The following is a 10,280-nucleotide window of genomic DNA, read 5'->3' as shown; positions in this document are numbered from 1 at the left end:
CTTCACTTTTTGTCATCGTCAAATTGCTATCTAGAATGCTTAATGGGCTTCATGATAGGCAAGGTTACAAAGGATACTATATGAACATCAATTGTCCTCAAATTAACCATCTCTCATTTGCTAATGATACTATCTTGTTTTGTAATGGTAGTAAAAAGCCCCTAGAAATGGTCCTTAAGACTCTAGCAATCTATGAGAGAGTCCCTGGTCAACTCATTAACAAGGATAAGAGTTGTTTTGCTATAGCAAATAATTGTAAGGTTGCTACCGTAAATAGACTGAAAACCATCACAGGAATGAACCATCAACTTTTCCTAACCAAATACCTTAGGTGAACCATCAATATTTCCCAATCAAATACCTTAGGTGCCATCTTGTTACTGGAAGGAAAAAGATTTTCCATTACTCTGATATTATCATTAGAATCATCAACAAGATAAGAGGATGGCATACAAAATACCTCTCAACAGAAGGAAGAGCCATCATGATCAGATATATCTTACTTGCTCTTCGAATTCACCTTCTGGCTGCTATAAATCCTCCCAAAGGAACCCTTGAAATTATTGAAAAATATATTTCTAGATTCTTCTGGTCTGGACAAGAAACAAGTGGAAAACATCACTAGCCCTAATGAAAAGTTTGTGCTATCCCTATGAGGAAGGTGGGGTAAACTTCAAGTGCTTGATAGACACTTGTCAAGCTTTCCAGAGCAAGCAATGGTGGATTTTGAGGACCACAAATTCTCTTTGGATAAAATTCAGGAGGCCAAATTTTATAGCACTAAACATCTCTCTATTGCTCAATGGTCTATTAGACCGGCACAGAGTTGGAAAATGCTATGCAACATTAGAAAGGAAGTTGATGATAGCATTTTATGGATCATTGGTGTAGGGGAAGTATCTTTTTGGTATGATAATTGGTTCAATTTGGGACCTCTGTACCTTCTATTTCAGGACAGAGTCATCTAAGATCAGATCAAAGTTAATGAGTTTTACTGATGAGTTATGGAACTGGGACACCCTACAAGAGCAGTCTGATGAAGAAACTAAAGAGAAAATCATGGAGTTGAACATCAAAATCAATAGAAACAAGGAGGTCAAAGCTATCTGGATGCCTAACAACACTAGTAAATTTTCAGTTAGTTCAGCATAGAATTCTCTTAAACAGAGAAAGGAAATAAATAGATATACTAGCTGTGTTTGGCACAAGGAAATTCCTTTCAAGATCTCTTTTCTCACCTGGAGAGCCATCCAAAATAAGCTATCTACTGATGAAAGGGTGACAATAGTTGGAATACAAACTGATCCTATTTGTTACTGTTGTAGCAACACCAACCAAGTACCTATCATGGAGGATGTTGATCATCTTTTCTGTTTGGGAGAGCATGCTAAGAGGATCTGGAGGTTCTTTGCTGGTCCTTAGGGAATAGACTACAAAAATATGAGCCTCAAAATCCTGCTACTTAAATGGTGGAATCTTAAAGCTTACAATACCATTGCAAAATTCATCACCAGAACACTCCCTTTTATTATCTGCTGGGAGTTATGGAAATCAAGATGCAGTAAAAAGCTTGAAAACATAAGACCTTCAGTTTATAGAACCAAAAATAATATCATGTCCACTCTTTTGCAGGTCCTGGCCAGCAAATATGGAAGAGCAAGAGTAGGAGAAGAATGGCATACAATCTGTACAAAGATGTGAAGCAGTTGTAGAGCAAAGATCAGCCAAAATTATAAATGGTTCAAACCTCCTAATCGACATGTTAAACTAAATAGTAATGGGAGTTGTGTTCAAGGTAGATGTGGAGGAGAAGGACTAATTAGAAACATCCAAGGAAGAGTCATTTTGCCTACTTCATTCCTTTGAGACCAGGAGCAAGTAACTTAGCAAAAGTAGTAGCTTTACTTTTTGGGCTGAACTGGTGTGCTACAAATGGATATGTTTTAACACTAGGTGGGATATGTTTTAACACTAGGTGAAACAGACTCCTTACGCATCACTAAATGCATCAAAAGGGAATGGAAAATACCTTAGAAAATCATCAACATCAATACTGAGGTCCAAGAAATAGTTGAAGAGCATGGATTTGAAATCAACAATTGTTTTAGAGAAGTAAGCCGGCAGATAAACTGGCCAGTCTCAGTCATAGTAGTGGTGTAATCCATGTCTTCAACTCTTTTGCTGAATTATCTAACCAAGTTAGAGGTCTCATCAACATGGATAGCTGGAACCTACCCTCTTTTAGAGTCAAAAGAATCAAACCAGCCCATATCATATATGAACCACCTTGAAAATTTATAAATATTTCTATTTTTGGTTAGGACTAACAAAGTAGGCTACTCTCAAGATCATGTACAAAGTTTGGAATGCCAAACTCAATATGTAACTTTTTGCACATCAATAATTAATGGAGACAATGTTTAACAAAAAAAATAAAATAAAAAAGAATCACACTTTAACCCTATTCTCAACAATAGATACCTCCTTTTCTTCTTCTCACAAATCTTCTTGCCATCTCTCTAACCTCTCTATCTCTCTAAAGTCTACACTAATTTTTCTATTGATTTTTATTTTCTATCAAATTTTGGAAATTGGCAGTGAAGTTGGCAGCAAGCTTGAGGATCGAGCAAAGTTCATTTACAAACTCAATTACACGTCGACGTTTACGTCGGCATTTGATACACTCTTTTCATTTTATAAAATTTTATTGTTATTAATTAATTTTAATTGTCGTATTTAATTTTTTTAACTTTACTCCTTTACTTACATAGTTGTAATATTTCGAATTGAGCGTGTTTCTAAGGGTAACAGGGGTAAGGCACATGATGAATCTAGAAATCCTAATTATGATGAGTTCACTAATGTAGATGAAACTGTTTATTTTAATATTAATATTCATATAAATGTGCAATTACTAGATTACGAGATTCATCCTGCAGCTTTTCCAACTACTGAATCAGAAGATAATTTAGAGGATAATTTAGATGACACACCCACTAATCCAATAACTCCAGCTCCATCTTAGACTCAGTCTCAGGCTAGGACTTGAAATCCCTCCTATTCTCCCTAGTAAGAGAAGAGGCCTAGTAGAACGACAACCAAAATCAGATGCATGTTTTTTTTTCTTTTAAAAAAAAAAAAAGGATAAGGATAATTAGATAGGTATTTGTAAAATTTGTAAAGAAAGATATGAATTTAAAACTTAAAAAGGTCAAAGCGAGACAAGGTCGGGCTGAGGAGCAGGAAGTAATTCGGGATAGGAGGGAAGCATAAAATGTCACTTATAAGACTTGTTTTTTCCTACTTACACCTGGGTAGTCGTTTTCTTGATTTTTAAAGATATCATTTTCATGGAACAAATGTTTTTAAAAATATTTGACCAACCAAACATGGAAAAATTAAAAATACTTTCCTCCGTACCAAACCCACCTGTTAGCACGGAAATGATAAAAATACAGTAATTAACATGGTTCAGATCGATGTGATCCTAGTCCACAGAGAACGATCGGCATTTTTATTAATATCAAGGGAGAAAGTAAGTTACAAGATGGAATACTCTTAGGTTCTATGTTTTGTCCTACTTAACAAATCCTAGCTAGTATGTATTTATACTACTAGGTCTAATCAATTTCTAGAAAGGATCTAAATCCCAATAACACTCGAAAACCAACAAAGAAAAAAGCTTCCTTTTATTTCTTTCCGCTTTTGAGTAGGAATTGGCATGAATATCTTTTCAACTTCACAATCTCCACCTTGCGATGAATTTCGAGCTTCCATATGAACAGTATTCAATCTAATGTGTTACACCTTAAAAAATTTTACGTCGTTCGCAAACCAACGTAAGCTCGGAGAGGTCATGGGACCCTTATAAGGTTAAGGAGTACTTTTAACGAGTGTTAAGCAAGTGTCTAAAGGTTCTGGGATCGAGCAAATCAAAGAACATAAGTCTGTCAAAAATTTGGAAAAATATTGACAGAATTTTGGACAGAAATTTTGGGTCAACTTCAGAGAGGTATATCTCCTGGTATATCAGGAGTTTTGAGGTATTTCAAGAGCCTAAAACAAAGTTCGTTGAGTGTAGTTTCCAACGCAATAAACCGTTAGTCAATACGACATTGGAGTAGGGAGCTATGGGCATTTTAAGACAAACTGCCAGAAGCCTGCGAATCTACGCGAATTCGCTAGAAACTCACTTAAGGCCCACTAATTCGGCCCAATGGAGCCTAACCCGACCTACACACCTATGAATACCCCTCTAACTCATCATTTTTCATCATTTTTTCACCACTTCTCATTTCCACATCTCTCTAGAACCTCTCATAACATTCATCCAAACACGCCTAAAGATATCCCAAATCCTCTAGAATATTCCTCTAGCTTCCACAACATGCACATATATTCCTACAAGTCTATATGACAATTTTAGTCATTTTTATTTCATTTTTAACATAGCCTCGAGTCCTAGGAAGTCCTAGAAACTTCTCCAAACATATTTTAACATATTTCCAAGATCAAACCAAGGATCAAAGTAAAGATTAAAGTGGTTAAGGTTTTCCAAGTGAGGTCTACACTTGTCTCCTCCTCTTGAAGATGTTTGGGTGAGTATTTTTAAGGAGAAGTAACCATAGAATTGAAGTGTTCCTGAATTTTGAGGTAAGATTTCATATTAGTTTCATGTTTATGAGTTTGTTTGGTAATTATGTTAAGATTTGAGGAGAAGAAAATTGGAGCAAAAGTTCAAATATGCATTTGATGATATTTTGGGTTGCGAATTAAATTGAGTTATAATTATTAGTATGTTTTGAGCATAATCTTGTTATGAGGGATAATAATGATGTTAAGGAATTGTCGTATACGAGTGTATAAGGGGTTGTATGAAGTTTTTGTCATGGATTGATTATAAAAAGAAGTTTTGGGATGGAATTGAGTATAGTTTGAATGTAATCTTTTGATTATGGAATTGTTGATGTTTTATTGTGCCTTGGGAGTTGTTTTGAAGATTGAAGGGAGTAGAAGATATAGGGGAGATGCTGCCCGAATTTCGGCAGATTCTAAAGGGATTTATTTTGAAGGCTTAAGATAAGCATATGACGATAAGCCTAACAATAATATGAATTCTCTTGAATGTAGTTTTACGAGCTTGGGAGGATAAGCGTTAAGTAGTTAAGGAAGACAAAAAAGATATGTTAAGGCTAGTCCCTTTCTTTCTAAAGGCATGATTATTTTCTTATGAACCCATACATGTTTTCCATAGCATTCTTATTCCAAAAGTTAGAAGTTCATGATTCTTAGAATTTCTTATGATGCTAAAGATAAGTATGTTCCATGATGATAATGATGATGATGATGGTTCCATTTTTGAAGATTCTCATGCTTATGGATTTGATGCTATTATGAGATTATTGAGTTTATTTCATGATTTCCTTGATTTTATTCATTGTTGTTGATCTCACCTTATGATAATTGTTCCTTCAAGGTGAGATATAGCGATGACGATTGCTCCATAATATAAATTGAAGGTTACCGACCTTACGTCACTCCGATCGAGTAGTAACATTTAATTGGGCTCTCGTGCATGTTATAGGTATTTATATATGTGTAATTCATATACTTACCAAGCCTTAACGGCCGGGCAATATACTATAAACATATTATCGTGCCTTAATAGTCAGGCAAGATACTATACATATATTACCGCATCTTAACGACCGGGCAAGATATTATACATATATTACCGCGCTTTTAACGACCGGGCAAGATATATATATATATATATATATATATATATATATATATATATATATATATATATATATATATATATTACCGCGCCTTAACGGCCGGGCAAGATACTATATATATACAACACTAAGCCTCAATGGCCGGGCAGGATACTATATATATATATGGAAAAGATTTTGTTTTTTAAAAGCCTAAGCATGCACGACATCCGCCTTAAAAAGGCATTCGTAGGCACAAAGTTGATCTCTTTTATATTACTTTATCTTCATACTTTCATTATGTTGTTATTCATGCCTTACATACTCAAACATTATTCGTACCGACGTCCTTTTCTCGGTGGACGGCGTCATGCCCGCAGTAGACATTGGCAGATCGACCCTTGAGCTTCATCGCCGGAGTCTCAGGAGTGCTCCATTTGTTTCGGAGCTGTAGTTTATTGGCACTACTCTTGTGTGTATATATACTTGGGCATAGCGAAGTCCTGCCCCGTCTTCACGGATTCCTGCATTCTATATAGAGGCTCGTAGACAGATGTGTGTAGTTAGAAGTCCCATACAAATATCGCCATATTGTCATTATATTATGGCACCTTTCTCTGTTGGCTTGTGTTTATGGGCATAGTTGTTGATTATTATATAGAGATGTGTCACTATCTTGTAATATGTGCCCTTACAGAGTATGACGCCTATGAGATATCTTTGTGGTCCACCTAGAGATGGTTATGAGATGTATGTTCAGAGGTGCTCGGTAGGTTAGCTCCGGGTGCCCATCATGGCCCCCTAGTTGGGTCGTGATATAATGTCTCTAAGACTATATGAGCTAACTCCGTGTAGGAAACAAGAAACATTAATCGAAACCTTGTACATACTAGTAGCTCTACCTTGCCCTGCCATTCCCCATCCTGACACATCAGTTGATGCGAACTCCTGCCAAATTCATACAATGACTGAACTTAACAAGAGGAACCACCTTATTCAACATATCCGCTGCGTTGTCCTTTGTTTCAACCCCCAAGACCTTAATTGTGCCTTATTCAACAACATCACGAATAAAATGGAATCTGATATCAATGTGTTTGATGAGATCATGAAATCTCTGATTTTTTATCAAGTGAATAGCACTTTGTTTATCACATTTTAAAATTGGTTCATGTTGAACCCTACTCAATTCTGACACCAAACCTTTCAACCATATAGCCTCCGTTACTGCTTCTGCTGATATCATATATTTAGCTTTTGTTGTGGACAAAGAGACTATAGACTGGAGAGTTGCTTTCCAACTTATGGCACTACCTGCAAGAGTAAAGATATAGCCCATTATTGATCTCCTTCTATCATGATCCCCTGCAAAATTAGAATCCACATAAGCAAGGACCGAGAAGCCTTCATTTCTCATCCTACAAAAAGTTAGACCAACATTCGAAGAACCTTTAAGATATCTCAATATCCAATTAATTGCTTCCCAACGTGTCGTACCCGACAGACATGAATTGACTTACCACACTAATCGCTTAAGCAATATCAAAGCCGAGTGCAAACCATAGCATACATAATGCTACTAACTGCACTAGAATAAGAAACTTTTGACATATACTCCACCTCTTCCTTTGATTGCGGTGCCATCAAAGAAAAAAGTCTGAAATATTATGCTAATGGTAAAGTAATGGGTTTACAGTTATTCATGCGAAACCTCTGAATTAGCTTGTCCATATACTTTTTCTGTGAGAGATATACCTCACCGTTCTTTCTGTGAATCTCCATTCCAAGGATTTTCTTAGCTTCACCTAAATCTTTCATGTCAAACTTCGTACTTAGCAGTTTCTTCAAATCATTTATCTTTGTCATACTATTAGCAGCAATAAGCATATCATCAACATATAACAGTAAATAAATATTTGAATTACCAGATACCGTCATGTGATACACGCAGCTATCAAATGCACTTCTCGAGAAACTTTTAGTAACCACGAACGCATCAAATCTCTTGTACCACTGTCGTGGTGACTGTTTCCAACTATACAAAGATTTCTTCAATTGACAAATTTGGTCTTTTCCTTCAATAAGGAAAACCTCTAGTCGATTCACGAAGATCACCTCTTCAAGTTTGCCATGTAAGAATGCAAATTTTGACATCAAGCCGATGAAGCTTCAAGTCATAATGGGCAACCAAAGCTAGTAACAAACGAATTGAGCTATGCTTCACGACTGGTGAGAAAATCTCATTATAGTCAATTCCCTCTTTCTGACAAAAGCCCTTAGCAACCAATCTTGCTTTGTATCTAGCATCTTCTACACCCGAAATGTCATCCTTTTTTCTGAAGACCCATTTGCAACCAACAGTTCTCTTCCCCTGTAGTAGACTCACCAATCCCATGTCTGGTTCTTGTGTAGAGCTCCCTCTCTTCGGTCATGGCTAAACTCCATTGAACAACTTCACCACACATAGTAGCTTCAGTATAGCTTGAGGGTTCCAGATCCTTTATTTCCTCCTTGGCAGTAGCTAATGCATGGGCCACAAGATTAGCTTACGAAGATTGAGGATAATATTTTGGATTAGGCTTCGGAGTTTGTTTGCCCCTTCCAGTAGCTATACTCTATGGTTCACCTTTGAGTACTACTGTGTAAGCTTTTTCATTATCTGACTCCACCTGAGTCACTTGATTCATTATCTGACTCCACCTAAGTCACTTGATCCTCCTGCTCGGTGAGTTTCACATTTTCCTCCACCGTTTCTGTTGTAAGAACTTTCTGCCCTGCAAACTCAATAGAAGTCTTTCCAGGATCAAACATAGAGGCCTCATCAAAAGTAACATCTCTACTGATTACAAACTTAAGAGGATCTAAACTCCATATTCTATATCCTTTTACCCCTTACGCATATCTCATAAATAAACCTTTTCGAGCTCTAAGTTCTAGTTTTCCATCACTTACATGATAATATGCGGGACATCCAAAGATTCTTAAGTACGAGTAATCAGACGGTTTACCTGACCATACCTCATTTAGAATTTTGAAGTCAATCGCCGACGCTGGAGAACGATTAATAACATAACAAGCAGTTGTTACTGCTACCGCCCAGAACTCCTTAGGCACCTTGGCATTACATCTTGCTTTCTCAAGAAGAGTGTGGTTCATCCTTTCAGCTACTCTATTTTGTTGTGGTGTATGCCTAGCAGTTCTATATCTCAATACACCATGAATCTTGCAGAAATTTTCAAACTCTTCATTACAAAACTCCAAGCCATTATCTGTTCGAAGACGCTTAATCTTTCTGTCACACTGATTTTCAATTAATATCTTCCAGTTTTTGAAATTCTCAAAGACATCACTTTTAGCCTTTAAGAAGTATACCCAAACCTTGCATGAAAAATCATCAATGAAAGTAAGAAGATAACTCTTTCCACCGTTGGATGGAACTTGAGATGGACCCTATAAATCTGAATGAATATAGTCAAGTACCCCTTAGGTTTTCAGGCTTGCCAATGCTAAAGCTAACCCATTTCTGCTTTCCAAGGACATAATGCTCACAAAAATCAAGTGTAATAATCTTCTCACCTTTCAAAGGTTTCGGTTGCTCAAAATTGCCAACCCCCTCTCGCTCATGTGACCTAATATCATAAGCCACATCTTAGCCTTGTCATCATATGATAACCCAAAGTCATAAAGATTGGCAGCACACTCTAGAATGGGTGTCGCCCATAATTACATAAAGACCATCCTCTAGTTTGGCCTTTAATATGACCATAGAACCCTTGGTCACCTTGCAGATTCCACCTTCACCCACATGCTTATATCCGAGCTTATCAGAAGTACCAAGAGAGATCAGATTCTTTTTCATATTAGGAACACATAGAAGATTAGACAATGTTCTTGTGATGGCGTCATGACACCGTATACGGGCAGAACAAATGCCTGTTATTTCACATACCGCATCGTTACCCACAAGTACAATCCCACTCGTCTGCTCGTAGCTAGTAAACTAATCTTTTCTAAAGCATATGTGAAAGGTACAAGCTGAATCTAAATGTTACGACCCAACCGGAGGGCCATAACGGGAACTCGGAGCTAACCTATTAAGCACCTCTTAATATACTTCTCATAATCATATCTAGGTGAGCCACATGGCTAACTCATAATTATCACAAACTGAAGAGACACAAGTTCCATCAAACATATGCATGTCTATATAAACATCATCAACTATGCCCATATGTACAAGCCGACAAGGCTGCCAAAAATGATATACAAAAATATGAACTGGTAAGGTTATGGAGCATTTAACTATATACATTTATCTACTAGCCTCTACAAGGAGTGCATGACATCATAAAGACGGGACAGGACCCCACCGTGCTCAAATATGTACAAAAAGAATAATACCACTAGAATGCAACTCCAAAGCAAATGGAGCGCTTTTGTGCAATCACTGATGAAGCACCTAGGGATCTGATCCGTCTCCTTGCCTACCTACGGGCATAAACGCAGTGTCTATAAACAAAAAGGACATCAAAGACAAATAGTGTAATGAGTATGTAAGGC

General features: G+C 36.9%; 1 long non-coding RNA gene across 1 annotated transcript; it reads right to left on the bottom strand.

Moving 5' to 3' along the window:
• Positions 1-402: 402 nt before the first annotated feature.
• LOC132041978 (uncharacterized) lies at positions 403-2,659 on the bottom strand. Its single transcript, XR_009411302.1, has 3 exons — positions 2,482-2,659; positions 2,030-2,181; positions 403-593 (listed from the first exon to the last, which is right to left on the bottom strand). It is a non-coding gene; the product is annotated as an uncharacterized LOC132041978 (long non-coding RNA).
• Between the last annotated feature and the right edge of the window lie 7,621 nt (positions 2,660-10,280).

This window comes from Lycium ferocissimum, unplaced genomic scaffold (assembly GCF_029784015.1).
Source record: "Lycium ferocissimum isolate CSIRO_LF1 unplaced genomic scaffold, AGI_CSIRO_Lferr_CH_V1 ctg12670, whole genome shotgun sequence".
Lineage (NCBI taxonomy): Eukaryota > Viridiplantae > Streptophyta > Magnoliopsida > Solanales > Solanaceae > Lycium > Lycium ferocissimum.
The sequence above is the reverse complement of the archived record's forward strand: the minus strand, read 5'-3'. Positions and strand labels throughout refer to the sequence as shown.